General features: G+C 38.7%; 1 protein-coding gene across 9 annotated transcripts in view; it reads right to left on the reverse strand.

Moving 5' to 3' along the window:
- Positions 1–17,673, reverse strand: part of LRRC4C (leucine rich repeat containing 4C) — a 181,437-nt gene that overhangs the window by 109,079 nt on the left and 54,685 nt on the right. The window lies entirely within an intron of this gene.

A 17,673-nucleotide genomic window follows, 5' to 3' on the forward strand; every position in this document is an offset into this window, starting at 1 on the left:
GAAAATGCCATTATTCCACAAGACTAAGAGCCACATCCTAGGGTAGCCCCCCCCTCCAAAAACAACATACAAGACAACGAAAAGATATTTAAATGGCACTGGGGACTCCAGGTGTGCCAGTTTGTTGACATCATATCTCAAGTTGGGACTTCAGAACCGCACGGGGTGCTGCTCCCTACCACCAACGGGCAATCCAGGAGAGGACAGCTTTGGGCATGTCCTTTACCAGAGAAGTGCTGAAACTGAAAATCCATCCAGAGTAATGGAATATCTAGTCCTCCCCTTCTGAGGATCTAGTGACTTCCTCTGTCTGGGATCTGCCTCAGAGATTTCTCCTCAAGGTTCAAGGGAGTCCTGGGAGTCCAGCCCTTGACCTAACCCTAGACTAAGATGCATTTCCTCCTGGAAGACTCCCCGTCTGGACAAGTCATTCAAAAGCGATCTTCAAAGGGACTCCAGGCTCTAAGGAGCTGCACGTTTTGGCATTTTTTAATCAGCTGTCTGGTTTTGGTCTGTAGCGAAACCTTTTCATTTTATTGCAATTTGTTAAAGATTTTATTCTGAAGGAATCTCGACACCCAACGTGGGGCTCGAACTCATAACCCTGAGATCAAGAGTCATGGGTTCTACTGACTGAGCCACCCAGGTGCCCCTCATTTTATGACAATTTTATTCCATTAATAAACAAAGAGTTGGTATGCTTATTTTTAAAAAGTGGATTAAACCTTTGGCTGGAGGACCCGCTTTATCACTGGTCACGCTTTAGCTACACGTATGTACCTTCCTTCCTCACTCTTACATAGAGGTGTATCTCTGAAATGGCTTCTCTTTATTTTTTTAGGTGATTTTCCACCCATCCCTTTTTCTTCTTTTCAATATTACTATTTCCTAATGAGCAATCACAAAGTCAGGCGATGGTTTAGGTTTTTAAAAGGGTATTTAAAAATAAGGACTCCACAGGTCAGAACCCAGATGTTATGTATGCAAAGATGGGCACTGCCAATATCCCTACCAATGAAGTCAATCATTAAACCAGAGTTTAATTTACTGGGCTCATTTTAATGATATACACAAGTGAACCTGAAGCACTATGTCCTATTGGCGGAAGCGTATTTAAGGAAAGCTGGTACCTATATCTAACTCATTCTATACAAAATGTGGTCAACCAGGAGAATAAGAATTCTATATGCCTTATCCAAAAAATAACAATTATGTTCTTATTAGTATCATTATTTTCATCTATTACTTATATATCGCTTATTATGTGCTGTGCACTCTCCCCAAACACATTACATGATTACAAAGTTCGAACCTTACAGAAATACAGCAATGTTAACCCTGAAAAAAAGACATGCGGAGAGGGGAGGGAGCCAAACCGGGGCCTCCAACAAGGATTAGCTTGTTGAAAAAGAATGATCATAAACTAGTAATTGGCTATACTGAGCAAAACCAAGATTGGAAGGTGGAGGGAAACCAACTTTGGCTCAACTCCTATCCACACAAACTGAGCAGCAGAGACACTTGCCCATAGGGAGTGTGTTTATCCCAGAAGTACCCAGCAAGAGGGCTCTGTGACCAGCTCTCTAGAGAAGGATCCTGGCAATGGAATCCACCAACCCTAGAATTCTGGATAAAAGTACATCGAGAGTGTATGAACATCAAGAGTATAGCTGTACAAATAAACGGATGAATCAAAACATAGATGAATCACCTTAGAGAATGACATTTTGTACATGTCTCTCCTACAGAACTCATTCTGTTCTACCTTGTGTGGAATCTATGTGTGTCCTTTTGCTCTCATTTCTAGTAGACCGTAAGATCACTGAATCATGACTTACCACATACTAAGTCTTAACTTTGGGAAAAGTGCTCAATTGCCTCTCCTGTAATAATGGAACCTATCACACAGGATTGTCACAGAGAATACATTATTGTACATGTAAATGATTTAGCGTGGTGCTTAGGAAACAACAAATAAAATTAAATAAAGCTCTTAGTTATTGTTAACTACTATTATTTACTACCATTATTATTGTGATTATTACTAAGCCACAGAATTTCTCAGGCTCAGAATCTTGATTTTATAGCACAATAAGTGCCAATCAATAGTCATTCTTACATTCCAATAGATCAATTGAAGCAACTAGATTTTACCTGCCAACCTGCCAATGTAAATTACCCAGGGAGATGGAAAAATACCCAAACAACCCAAGAGTTCACCAAAGAAGCAACTCAATAAAATGTCTTCAGCATGTTTCTCTCTTCAATTAAAAAGAGAATATGGGGTGAGGAAAAGACTAAAAAATGAAATATTTTATTCCAATCTGTTAAAAATTATTATTCTTTGATGCTTGCTGTATGGATGACAAATGAACATACATTTCTCTCTTTGTGTAGTGAAAGAACTGCTATACGCCTTGGAAATTTATTAACGTTGTCTCCAACGTTCCTACGAAATTAATGTCAAATTCATGTGACTGTGCCTTCTGGAATAGCAGGCAGCAAGATGGACTTTTAAATTGCATGCATCCGAACTGGTTTTAAAAAGGCAAATTCCCACGCTGTAATTTACACCAATATTGTTCAAGCCATTTTAGTAGTGGGGCTCTTTGCTTTAAAACAGTATCTTAGGCCCACCATAAACTAAGGCCCTTTAAATGCATATCATTGGCTAAGAAAATACTTCATTTTTCACGGAAGTGCTGAAGTACCTTCCCAGAGTCTGAAAAGTAATTAGAAAACCAGGCTTCATATCCAAACACCTTATATTATTGATGAAAAAACTGATTTGATCGTGTTTCACAACTAGCCAGTGGCAAAACTTAGAACCAGTGACTCGTTCATTCATTCCTTTCATGTTTATTGAGAGCTTTCCTTGTGCTCGTTCTGTGGTAGGCTTCCTATATTTATCATGCTTATTGTTTCTGAAATTCATTCAATTTCCATTTGGCAATTATTCACTTAATATCCACAATGTGCAGGCACTACATTTGGCGTAGTACGCCGAGGTAAGTATAAGAGTTGTTACCTGTCACAAGCTTTTAAAGAATGGATGGGGATGTACCAGGTATAGAGTTGTAATGGTAACATGTAGTTAACACCATAAAAAAGCAAGAGAATTTGAGCAGTTAATTTTGTGATTTCCTAAGCTATATACAAAAGAACACCCTCTGTTAACCAATCATCAAATCTGTTTTCATCATGTAGTGTGTACAAAGAACTAGGAACGTGATTAGAAAAATTCAACACCAGCTAAAAGTTTATAATCTAAGAAGCTGAGATGTACAAACAAGACATTTGTTTTACAACATCAGGACAGTATTTACGCACTGGGTGTAATGTAGCAATTTGCATGTTAGAGAGAAAAAGTTAAGCGTGGACTGACTTTAAGAATCTGAGTGGGCTTCAAAGAAGAGGTAGAATTTGACCTTGAAGCATTTATTACTATGTACATTGTACTAGAAACATTGGCATATTCCATTGCACCTGGATTTCTTGACACGCTCTGATTGGGATAACCACATAAATAGACTTCTTTTTCCAATTAATAGCTCATGAACAACTAGCACAAAATTATATTATAATATCAACAGGCCCCTAAAGAGTCATTTAGCAGTTGAGCAGTTCATTCTTCAGCTGCTTTGTTTGTGGCGATCCTGATTTTTCACCTATTAACTCAGGAATTTCAGAATTGACCAGATCTTCACCAATCTTGGCATATCCTGATACCACCTAAGGCTCTGAGAAGACTCAATTCTGCCTTTTCCACAATTCCTTGACTTAATTTTCACCCAAGTCAAAGTGCCCTCTCCGTCCTCTGAACAATGTAATGGTCTATACGTTTCACTTGAAAAACCTCTTAATTTTTTTAACCTATTATTTACATATGTCACTACCTTATTTATAAATGAGTATCTTTTTTTCTCATCTATACTAGAAGCTCAAGACAATAAATGCATAGCTTATACCTAAACACAATGTTCTGCTAAAGAAGCAGTTAATAAATAGTCACTGTTGTAATTTCATTGCAAGAGAGGCCCCCATGTGTTACAGATATACTAGTCAATGAGTAGGAGTTGACAGCCTACAACTTGTTATTTCTGATGCTTTATTCATTTAATCCTCAACGCCTAGGAGAAGAAAGAAAGAAAAAAAAAAAACAGAATGCAAAGCACAACATCTAATAGTAATAAGATACCCACATTCTACTCCCAAATATGCCACTTATTAGCTGTGCCATTTTGGATTACAGTGTCAATCTATTATTCAGTCTATGTCTCCAGAATCCAATGCAATTGGCTGAAATGTTGCAAAAGAGTCATTCTTTCAGATCTTTAAATATTACAAGAGTCAGCCAGGAACAAAATAAGAAAATGATTTTGTTTGGATTGTGTAATGGCAACATGGGGGTTGGAGGGAAGCCAAGCATTCTCGAGTGCTGCTTCTCCAAAATGTTTAGTTTTGGTATTGTATCTCCCCGTAAGAAATCCACTATACAGTGCAACATCTCACTTTCTCTCTCTCTCTCTCTCTCCCTCTCTTTTTCTCCCTCACTCTCAAAACTGAAAACAAAGTTTCAGCAATCAAACCTTGCAACATGTGGTACACTCAAACTTTTCTGTTCTATCCTATCCCATCCCACCCCCTGCCATCCTATCCTACTTTATTCCATTCCATCTCATTTCTACCTATTTCATTACTTAAAACTGCAGATTTGTTGAACACTCAAATTGATTTTGTCTTGTCACCTTCTCTGGCTGCATGAGTTCAGTCATATTATTAATTTATTCTAAGGATTATTTTCCTCATTTGTAGAATATGGATAATAATACTCTATCTTTAGAGGGTTGTTTTTGATATTAAACAAAATATCACTGGTAGCACTGTGCTTGGCATTTAGTGTTCAATATAGACATTATTTTTATAGATGTTATTATTTTACCTATTTTGATTATCATACTATTATCATCAATTCTACTTAAGTGTTTTTGGAGTCTTAAGTTATGTTAGATTCTCATATACATGACATGGATCGTTACATTAGGAAATTCTTCGCTTTTTAATCAATTGCTATGGGAAAAGAAAAAGAAATGAATAGAATTGGTCCATACATTTCTGGACACCAAATACTCAATATTACTTTGTTTTTGGTTAACTCTGGGGACTTTTGATTTAGTACTTAATCTCCATGGTGATTAAGGGATGTGGAAAATGATAATACTGGCATTTCATTTAGATGTTTCCGTGAGGTGACATAAATGACAGATTCATTCTTCTAACTTAACTGTGATGAAAGTCATCTCATCTCCTATTAGTGGGAGAAATATGAACAGAAACAAATATTAGGGGTTTTCCTCACCCCTAATATTTGTACCAGAGGAAAGACATTAACTAAAAGAAACAAACATATCTTCCGATTTTTTTTAACAATTCTACTTTGAACATCAAATCACTGTTTACATAAGAGGCTATAAGCACAAGTCTCATATTTTTATTTCCATCTTTTGTAGACTATTGAAGGAGATCACTCTTTAATGATAAAATTCACGATTCAATGAAATTTCAAACTAAAATATAAGCATTACAAATAAAATGTAATATAGCATTTCTTTTAGTATTTATACACATAGGAGACAGAAAATAATTTGTTGACTCCTCCTGCCATGACTTAATAGGAAACTGCGTATGTTGACACACAAAAGCAAAGAATAGTAGCAACTTCTCAGCAGGAGGTAAAGTGGTACGATTTCCCCAGGTGGAGTTTATGGTTGTCTTTTAATCACTCAAGAGACTGAAAAAAAAATTTTTATTTAAACTTATCTTTCTTGCTTTCAACCTTACTCCACTGATCCTATAACTCCTTCCTCTTCTCTCTCTTTCTTTTTTTATTAATTTAAATATGGACCTTTTTTTAATCACCATGTGTGCCACCGGCATCAACATTTCAGAAGACATCTTCAGCGCACCTACTGAGTGCATCACACTCCTTTCATTTTGTTAATTGAAAGAATCTCAAACAACCTCATTATCTGCACACAGCATTTAGCATTTTCCTATTATAAAGCTATCCTTTGCAATGTCTTCTCTGCCAAACAGAAGGGTGAGAATCTTGCTTATAGTATCTCTCAAAACACAGGACTGGTCTTTAACCAAATTCCCATGTTTTCAGACCACAATGTGGGAAGTGAAAAGAACGAATATTGAGTGCCTAGTCCATATTGGGCTATATATGCATGGTATTCAGTCTTCAAAACAGTCCTATGATATAGAAAACATTACACTCATTTACAAAAGGAGATGATGGAAGCAAAAAAAAAAAAAAATTACCACTTATCAAAAGTCACATGATGTGTAAGTTGTTGAGTTGGGACTCCAGCGTCCACACTGGGTCACTGCACAGTACCATTGGTACTAAGGAAACGCTGACTTACAATTTGGACGCTTTTTTTTTTTTCCCTTTTCCTGTCAGAGATTGAAGGCCTTAATATTCTGGGTTGTCCAGACATGAGGGCTATGTTAAATCCGAAATGGTTCTAAGCTATGTAAAGCCTTTTCCCTGAGCTCCAGTTCTAGAAAGGTTTGCAAGATAGCAAGAAGTAGCAGTCAGTCCAGAGACATTCTGACTATACTGTGGAAAAGCTGAAGCCAGGAGGCCTGGAAAGCTTCCCCCCACCAGTGGAAAATGATTTTAGGTCTCTTCTCTTTATGTACGAAGCTTAAATACACACACACACACACACACACACACACACACACACACACACAAAACCCAAAACAAAACAAAATAAAATAACAATAAATACCCTCTTACACAGAGTTCTGTTAGTAACCTGATGTGTATAAAACCATGAATCGAAGTCTGCCTCCATGGTAATTGTGTACAGTAAAAGCTTTGTGGAAAGATTCATTTCCTATACTTTCCTCCTCTTTGCACCCCTTCCCAGAATGCTCTCTGCTTTTCCATCCTTCCCTAGCTAAACAAACCATTCCTGCTTCTTCTGGGCTGATTTCCTATGTCACCTCCTCCACAAAGCTTTTTTTAACACCTCCTCACCCCCATTTCTCTTTCCTTGAGTTTTCCCCAACACTTTACTCATGTCCTTAAAATAGTGCTTATCACAGTGCATTACGTACTTCTCGCTCTACAGACCAGGTTTTTCAATCTCAGCACTACTGACTTTTGGGGCCATAGAATTATTTTTTAATTGTGTTGTCCTGTGAATTGCAGGCAGTTTAGCAGGATTCCAGGTCTCTACCCACGAGAGGCCTGTAGCCTCTCCCCTTCAGTTGTGACAACCAAGTACGTCTGTAGATATTGTCAAGTTTCCCCTGAAGGGAGGGTAGTATCGCCCCCAGTTAACAGCCCTGCTGGGGGAACCACAGGAGCAGTGACTGTACTTTCTTCCATCCTATACACCGGGGAGTACGAGGCCCATAGCAAACGGTTAATTAAACTCTGTTGGCTGGAATAAAACGACTCTCATTTTCCAATAACTACATCCTGCTTTATAAAACGCACTAGATTCGCACTTTGTTCAAAAGCGAAACAAACATGACTGCTAAATTAAACTCTGGATTCAAGGAAAGTGAGATCAAAAGCCACTGGATGTCACAGTAGAAAAAATACTTTTCTGGCTCTGTGTAAGAAATAAAAGAAAGCATCTACGTGTTAAATATAGTTCTATACATGAACGATATTGCATATGTGTGTACATACGCCCATAAACATAATAACCTTTCCTGGAAACCACATTCAGAAAACGAGATAAAAGTAATCTGATATCTCTAAATACATCATCCTTAACATGCTTTGTTCACTAAAATACGCAGTGAATTGCTATGGCTGCCCCCCTCCCCCCATCAAAGACCCATTCATGAAAAAGTGATGCTTATTTTGAAATTTCAGAATTGGACGGACTTGATTCAATAAAGAAGCACAGACACCATGGTATTGCCTTTCTTCCTGATAAGATGTTCATCTCCTCCCAATTTAGTGCAGAACAATTTAAAGTCATCTGACGTTCTTATTTCTGTAGACTAGTTAACCATTTATTTGGCCTGAAAAGCAGAACCACTGTGATCTTAATATCGGTTTGTGATGAAAGACTTCCTCTCACCTCAGAAGTGAACCGGCCCTGCACGTCTTCCTTTATTTTCTGAGATGCATTTTTAATTAAAGTTCCAAAAGTGAGATAGATTTATCTTTTCTTGTAGTATCAAATCAATGAGTATCTGTTACTCTCACTGGTAAACTATAAGCAACAGCAGTGCACACATCTGGCAAGTTGGTGATTTTTGCAAGAAAGAAAGGCAAAAACAAGACCAGCCCCTCCTGAGCAGTCAGAAAGGAGGTCGCTGGGCACTCATATGCACGATCTCCTAGAAATCGTACAAGACCATAATTTCAGTAGCCTCGTTTTATTGGTTGCCTCTCTTTGGTTTTAGATACATTGTTTCTACTTTTTGTTACCAGACCCTGAGACAGTGATTATTCTTGCTCCTATAAAGAGGAAGTGATTCAATACCAAGTCAATTGGAAATTGTGTGATGTCATGTAACTACTCAGTTTAAGTGTAACGACATTCACCCCCTGATTCTTCTCAGGTGCAAACAGCAGGCACCACAGGGTACACAACAGTTCCTCTTGCAACCAAGCCTCCTCCAAAGAGCAGCCACATTCATAGTCAAACCTACCAGCTAAGATATTTCCCACGTCCTCACTTCCTCACCCCCTGGACTGGCCTCAGCCCCAAGCCCCAAGGGCATGCAGAAAGGGAAGTAAACATTACTGCAATGCAAAAGAATGTGCCATTGGTAGAAGAGTTTGATTCTGGGGTGGAGGGGCTTCTATGCCTGAGCTAAGAAACAAAGAAAAAGCACTCTCACCTCCTCATTTTACACCAATAGGTCTCCTTTTATCTGGTTTCAGTTTAAAGAACCTGGATGCCACCAAGTTACTTTAATTTAAAAGAGCTTACATCTTGTGTTACACAGACTTTGCTCTTTAGAATGCTTTGACAAATGTCATTTTCCGCTATTCTTGCTGCAGCATTTTTGTGCTGTGACACAACAGAGGTCGCATGCTCACCTGGGCCCCTATTTTTGGGATGCATCTTGGAAGGCCCCCTTTCAAGTTTAGTGTTAGAAGGTTTGTTTGGCATTTGGTCCTTTTTTTTTTTTTTTTAAGATTTTATTTATTCACTTGAGAGAGAGAGAGAGAGAGAGCACAAGCAGGGGAAGAGAGAGGGAGAGGGAGAAGCAGACTCCCCTCTGAGCTGGGAGCCCAATATGGGGCTCCATCCCAGAACCTGGAGATCATGACCTGAGCCAAAGGAAGACACTTAACCATCTGAGCCACCCAGGCACCCCATGGTCCGGTCTTTTAACTAGACATGAACATAGCTTCACTGAGCTTTAGTGAATCATTGATACTTATAGTCAATCTACTAGATTCTGTATCTTCATCTGTCTGTATCTATCTATCTATCTATCTATCTATCTATCTATCTATCTATCTATCATCTATCTATCATCTATCAACCTATCAGGAATCTATCATCTGTTTATCCATCCATCCATTCATCGATCCATCCTATGTATTTCACAGAATCAGAAGACTCAAATGAAATGTTACAGTGAAAGCATCATGCAACCCATAAAATTATTATTCACATCCAGCGACCAAGCAATTTTGTACAACACACACGCACACACACACACACACACACACACACTCACGGAGTACCCCAAGGAACAGATGGCTTTCAAGACAAATGGATCTTACCACACACTTTAGAATTCCAAGTCAGTGCAGAAAGAGTCCATTTTATTCTGATAGGGGTGTGAAAAGGTCAAGTATTGATTTAGCTTTCCAAGAGGAGACAAAAAATAAAAAGCCCTTTCTGAAAATATTTACTACATTTTGCTTTCATTCAGGGTTTCTGTGCGGAGCAGAGATGGTTTGAAACCCACAGGATGGCAAAGATAAAATGGCCCACCTTATAAATGTGGGCTTGGGATCAATTTTACTTGCCCCTATGACCTTTAATACACAAAATGGAAAACTTCTATATTGTTGCAGGAGAGAATATATGAGGAATGAAAGTAAAGCAATCAAAATCTTTATGTAATTCATATATTAAAATATATGGCATGTTTTTTTGTTTACTCATAAATAACATTTTGTCAAAGCACTTTCATATAGACATATCACTGCAAAAAACATCAATACTTTCTTTTTGACAAATAGAAGACTGTAGACTCATCCTCCCAGACTTTAACTGCCTCTTTGCTACTAAATGAAGTGTTTGCACAAACACTTTAATGCTGTCTGGGTGAAATTTTAGGAATGTCTGTGACAGGAGAGAAAATAATTTTGTATCAGGAGAGATTTCACCTAATCCTCAAATGAATAAAATGTTATTTGGCACTTATGCAGACAGTAGCAATGCCTAAATATTTTTATTGTGGTTGCAAAAGTATTGGTACTGAATTCCAAATTTATCATTCTCCTAGATTCTCAATCTATACTTTTATGTTCGAATACCTAAGGCCACTTCTGGACTAGGAAATTCAATAGGAGCTGTAAAAGATTTTACTCTCTGGAATATGTTTGGTTTTATAATGGCATTATTGGAAACCAGAGGTATTCGAGAACACTACCCAAAACAATCTCCTAACTCTTTGTTTGCTTGCATACTTGGTGTTTTTGACTAAACATCAACCAACAAGGTAGGCTGGTATGCAGAGCTGGTGTAGAATCAGACACATCTTGTTTTGCTTCTTTGGTATTTCCAGCTGAGGGACCTAAGATACGTTATAAGTAACATGTAAGTCTCTGTACGTCTCAGTTATGTTATCTATAAAATGAGAATAAGAGTAACTATCCCCCAAACACTCATGATGATCAAATTAGATGAGCAAAGTAAATGACTTCTTTTGTTGCCCTGTTCTTCTGCTCTTCAAAGCATTAGGGTGAACATGGTTTGTTCTTGGTAAGGGAGGTGATGAAAATAAACTGATTTGTGGACTATTAAAACCTAACCCTGAAGATGCACTAAAGTCCAATAGCTACCCATTGCCTCAGGTTCAAATTCAGCTGAGGGACCTTGTGTGAGTCCTTTAACCATCCTCTGTCTCAGATTTCTCAACTTTAAAATGGGAAAACATTGAGCTATTCAACGGTGTTGTTTTTAGAATTAAGTGAGTTAATACCTATAAAGTGATTAACACATGGCAGTATTGTTTTGAGGAACTTTTTCCATCATAATGATGTTACTCCCACTATATAATTTGCTACAGCAATAAATCATGCACTTTCCCCCTCGTGCTAACCTTCAAAGCAGAATATCACACTGTGAAATGAATTCATCTCTCCTTACCTAATCTCGAAGGTAGATAGAGAAAACAGCTACCTAGTGAGCTAGCTTAATTCCAGGGCCCAATCGTTTCTGATCTTCCCTGTCTCTTTATAGGTGACAGTTGGGTCATGGTTGTGCTACCAAGTATGAGTGTCACTGCTGCCAGTCCCCAAACTGGCAAAGCCCCACACTACCAAACAAAGCCCCGAAACAAAGCCCCAAATTCTCAAGAACAAATCTTCATAAAGATCAAAAGTTATCCTAACTCTTACTGAAAGGACTATAGGATTGGTCCTATCAGACCTGTACAATGATGTTAGTTGTTCACACTTTAGTTAAAATGAGGATTTGAAAGCTGACTTTGATAGATGTTAGAGAAGAGCACAAAGACACTGAAGGTCTGAATGAAGCAGAGTAATGCCATGAATTGGGAGTAAGCAGAATGGAAAGGCTGGACAGGAAGGTTTGAGCAATCTGCTACTCATTTCTTTTTTTTTTTTTTTTTTTTAAGATTTTATTTATTTGACACAGAGAGAGAGAGTACATGCAAACAAGCAGGGGGAATGGGAGAGGGAGAAATAGGCTACCTGCTGAGCAGGGAGTCTGATGTGGGGCTTCATCCCAGGACCCTGAGATCATGACCTGAGCTGAAGGCAGACACTTAACCAATTGAGCCACCCAGGCGCCCCATTTTTTTAAAGATTTATTTATTTGAGAGAGTGCTCGTGCACAGCAGGGAGGGGTAGAGGGAGAGAATCAGAGAATCTCAAGCAGACTCTCATATATTTTACTTCTAGAAAAGCTTAAAAGTTCTCCCTCAGAGTCCATTTATTCATTCCTTAGGCATAATTCTAATATTCTTGAATATCTAAGTTTCAAGTACTACCACTGGTTGACTTCAGCTCTGAGATGCATGATTGTTTTAGTTATGATGGATTGGCTTGGATCCACTCACACTTCTGGAGAGCCAACTCTTAGAAATAACAATAGAGGATTGTTAGTAAAGCTATTTGGGTATCTAGAGAGCAGGGTAAATTTGTAATTAGGGTAGAAAACAATCTGATTCATGGTGGTGGGGGGGGGGGGCGAACAATCCCAGCTTTTGAGTAACATAATTGTGAGTTCAAAGCTAAGATCACCACCAATAATTAGTGTCACACTGAACAAATTACTTAATGTCTAAGCCTCCATTTTCTATTCCTGGAACTGGAGGTAATGATAAAAGTTCTATAGGGTTGTGAGAAGTGTTTGGAAGGAATTACGTAGAGAACATCATGGTAGAGCACATAGCATAGTTCCCTTGACTTCCTTCACTGCCCTACACATGATCCAAATATAGGACCCTGGCCTCTGCAAACCTTGACATGCTCAGCACAAACCTATGCCTGGAAAAGAGCAGACACTCTTAAGTAATTACGTGAATGTATGCATGAATGAATCAGTGAATGAATAAGCAAAAAAAGAAACTTACAAGTCAAGCCATCAATTACACAACCACAGGAAGATACAATAGCCCTTCATCATAGCTTCTCTTACTAAACACGAAATGGTGAAGTAGTCACGACTGCAGATGGAGAATATTTCTTATCTTTACAGCCAGGATCTTAATTTAGTAGACACAAAGATATCAGGCTGAGAAATGTGCTCCTAGGTACTCGGGCAGCAAGCAGGAAGTCATTTTCTTTAGACCAGGGCTTCAGCCTCAGCCACAGTTACTCATTCTCTTTACAAGGAGGAATTCATTTATGTCTAAGGGAGACAGATGTATCAAGCCATTGGGTGTCTCTGCCAATCACCTCCTGCCAAAGCCCTGATGTTTTATTTCATTAGTGCAGGCACTTTCCATTAATTTGGATACTGTTTAAGAGTGTTAGTTCCAAAGGACATTGTTTTTTGGCTCTTCATTTCTGAAGGACTATTTAATACATTACTGCAATGAATTGACCCCTTGCCAAGAAAAAAAGCAGTGGGTACCCAATTCTAATCAGTTTCTGACAATATGATCCTAATGCTTGGCTCAATGATATGTTTATTGTTCTCTACCTGGAATTGACAGAAACAAACCAGAAGAATGCTATTGGCTGCATAATAAAGACGAAACAAAACACATCTTGCGGTGTTTTCCTTCCTTCCTTTCTTCCATCCTTCCTTCTTTCCTTCCTTCTTTTCCTCCTTTATTTCTTTCATAAAAATATGAACGTAAAAGTATTCTACTATATATGCCAAATGTAATAGATACTGTTGATGCCAAAACACATGTATTCATATCGCCATTCTTGCTAGTTTCCTAAGGAAACTCTCCTCCATGCAGCTCTCAAGGCAACCTCAAAGAGTAGGTCTTGACTCATCTGACACAATCATGGTTGTTTCATTTCCTTTGCTGGTGACTGGTTTGGGCATATGATAAAGAAAGGTAGGCTTAGTGGAGATTTTTGGGATTTTTCCTTACTCTTAAAAGACTCAAGGAAGACAGTGTCCTGGGCTCACTCATATCCGGATGTGATGCCAATGACTGCTGCAATCTCTTATGACCACGGGGGGGGGGGGGGGGTGACTGAAGACAAAGGTGACAAGCAGACAAAAGCAGAGCAAAATGACAGAAAGATGTTTGTCCTCCATGCTGCTGTTGACCCACTGAGATAAACCAGAAGCTGTCTTCCTCTGTATGTCCTGTGCTATGTGAAAATAAATTCCCTTACTTTTTAAAAGCCGGTAGAGACAACTATTATTCAAGCCTATATCAGGCCGTGGTAGAACATCAACAGAGGATATGATTCTGTAATACCATGAGCCCTTCAAGGATTCTGGAATTACCAAGTGAGTTGTTCTGTATAGTTGAATATTACAGTAAGGTGCCTGTCTCCTAAAAATAGCAAAATTGAGCATTGTGATTCATTTGTCTCATGCTTCACCGTTCCTACGTGAATCTTTAATTTCCACCTGCAATTATAGTGAGGGGGATCTTTTAGAGTGATGCACCCCACTTCCTGGTCCTCAAGCTTGGATTTGGACCCAATCTAAATGCTCAAACACATGTACGAACTGGCTTCACTCATAACTGGGAGTTTTGAAAATGAAAATCCACCTCAAAAGCAATTTCTGTCTAAACTCCCCAATTCTTCCAACTAGTGCTTGTTTCTCAATTTTCTCATACGCATTTGGGGAGTGATAATGATTCGAACTACCCAGTTGCAACAATGTATATATGTACATGGCACTAACGTATCTAATTAATTTCATGTGTATAGCCTTTATTCACCAACTAGAATTCAAGATCCCTACAAACGACTCCTATATTTTCGTTATATCACTTGCAGGCTCTAGCACAAAGCTACTTATAGAGAAAATGTGCAATCATATTTCATGACCAGTTAAGTTACCAAACACATAGGCGAAATAACAAAAACCTCAGCACCTTTTTCCTTCTACCATGAATGTTTAAACTTATCTTTTATTAAGCCTCCAAGTACATTTGACTCTAACCTAAATCTGGTCTGAGTAGGAAGATTGAAAAGTCCTGCATCCTTCCAAGTTGCTTACCAAGTGCCAGGCACTGTTACATCCATGAGCTTCTTTAATCATCATAATGACTCTATTTCATCCTATCGTTGCCCTGATTTTGCAAATGAGGTACCCCAAATGCAGACAGTACAGTGACTTGCCCAAGGTCTCACAGCTTACCAGTCCAGTGACAGAGCCAGAATTTAGGGAAGCAGACTGCATCGCAGTCTTTACTCCAAACATATACCCATCACACAAAGGTGTCCTGTTCTCCATAGGTAAAAGAACTACAGAAATAAAACGAATACTTGCGCAAAGAGCTTTCCTGAGAGATGACAGGGACGAGTATCAAACACTACCATTTGTATAACCAAATTATCATCGAAAATAATATATAGGAGTAGAACAGCCCACTAATAAGCAACCATTGACATTCATCACCTTTCTTCTCTCCACATCATTATTTTTAAAATTAATTTTGTCTCTTTCTAGAAGATAACCAGAAAAAAATGCAAAAAGCATGCATACACAAAATGACTAACGAAATATATAGAGGAAGCAATTCTTTGAAAATAATATATAATAAATTTAAAAAGAAAAAAGAGACACTGAATGTTATTGGTAAAAGAGAAGAACAAATCAAAGTTCACTGGGATTTTTGTCTCTCTCATAATACAGTGTCTCCAAAATAGGTAGGTTAGGGTTAGGTTTTATCAGAAGAAAAGACCGTGTGTTATGGTTGATATGTTTTCCAGTGTTCAGGAAAAGGCAGCATAAGGTATTCTTCAGTGAGGTAGCAAATATGTGTGCCTCTGTTAGAAGACCATAGAAACCACTCTCATCTTGCCAAGCCAACATTTAGCATGGTTATAAATCTGGAGGATAAAAATAAGCTTCAAAAGTTATGAACTATGGAAAGGGCATGATACTAATACTCAGGTTCAATTATGGGAAACATATCTTGAACACAGAGAGCAACACCGCTTAGTACTAGAAACAAAAAGTCCATGCAGTGATGAAGCTAAGGAAAAGGGCTTTTTTGGTCAGGCATTGAAATCTCCAACATATGCTCCAATGGATCCAGCCACTCAACCCCCCCCCCCCCCAAAAGCAAAACAGAACAGAACACCAAAACTGAAACCCAAAACAAAACAAACAAAAACCCCGATACTACATAGTTCCCTGAATATAGTAGAATCTTAATAATATTGTTGTATTGACTGCATCTAATTTCTAGTCACTACAATATTGTGTCTGAGGCAGAAAGGAAACACAGTCATTAGGAAAAGCACAAGTTCTATGCAAACCTATCTGAATTTCACACTGCTGTGAACACAGGATCAGTGATTTTAAACAAATTTCGTAACAGAGTTGCCTACAAAAATGAAGATAAAACTGGCAGGTTATTTTGAGGGTTAAAGAAGCTAATACATCATGATAGAAACTGCTCATTGTTTCCTCCTATGCATTTCCCTCCTCTTCCTTTTGGTACCTCTCCAGCAGGGATGCTCTGTTGCCCCACTTCAAGGGCCACCATTCACATAATAACCTGCAGGAATGTTTCCTACATTTTAGCAGAGCACAGAGCTCCCCAGCAGGAGTCTAGCTTCTCTTTCCTCCCTGGCAGGAAAGTCTGTTCGTGGAACTACGTTCTGAATGACAGAATGTGAGTCTAAATGATGTATGCAGCTTCAGGGTCACGTTTGTAAATGAAGTTGTGCATCCTAGAGTCTGATAGGTGGGCGTGGTTCTGGAGAGTCAATGCCATGCGGAGGAACACCAAACCAGACAGGACTGGGAACAACCACAAAGAGGGAACCCAGGTCCCAAGAGGATGCTGTGGAGAAGTTCGCCCCCACTGCCTATTCCATCTACCTCTGTGTTGTTAGTGGGAGAGAAAAATGAAATCTGGATCTTGCTTGATCCATTGTCCTTTAGGTCTCCGCATAATAACAGCTGGGGCTGGTTCCTATTTAATACCTATGTGTAAAGAACTTAGAACTGTGCTTGGCCCATAGTAAGCTCTCATTAAATGTTAGTTTCCAACTCAGGGAGTGAAAGAGCCAGTATTTGAAAACAGAGAGCACTGTGTGCCTCCAAAGCCCATGTTCTTTGCTTTCCGGGAGAGAACGCTGCCTCCAGTGCACAGAGACTGAAAAGGCAGAGTTATTTGCTAGAAGCATGCCAGTTGCCAATACTTTAAAATCCCTTAGAGTTGAAGTTTTTTTTTCCCCCCACATTCCCCAATTTTTAATGCTATTCTCAATTCAGAATCATCATTTTAAAAATGGTTAAAAAATTGGTATTGAATTTGACTTGGTGAATAACTTTAAATTCCTTAACACTTGGATTTCTCCCTCTTTCACCTTAGTCACCCTATAAAACACATGCTGTGAGAAAAACAAGGGTCAAAAAAAGAACTAGCCACACATTTTTCAGGCTGAATTCTCTGTTACTTATAAAGGATTTGCATCCTTTGGACCATAAAATGTGTTTTGTTGTTGTTTTGTTTGTTTGTTTTGTTGTTTTCTGTACTGATGAATATATCTAGGCTCTCCTTGAAGAGCCAAGTCTGCAACCTGATTTGGATGGGAATTCCTATGCCATCATTCTTTCTCTCCTTTCAGCGCTTACCTTGGGCAAAGCTGCCAAGAAGAGGAATTTTGGCTGCAGGATAAATCGTGCTTGCTGTTTCAAAGACTGTTCTCTCTCATTTCCCATCCAGTCCAGGGAAAGAGTGGGGGCCATTCCCACATTGTCTTCCAGATACCAAGCCATCCCTGTCTGCCCACCTCTGGAAATTCAGATTAGA

The sequence above is a fragment of the Ursus americanus genome, chromosome 24 (genome assembly GCF_024610735.1).
Source record: "Ursus americanus isolate L20-20 chromosome 24, mUrsAme1.1.p, whole genome shotgun sequence".
Classification (NCBI taxonomy): domain Eukaryota; kingdom Metazoa; phylum Chordata; class Mammalia; order Carnivora; family Ursidae; genus Ursus; species Ursus americanus.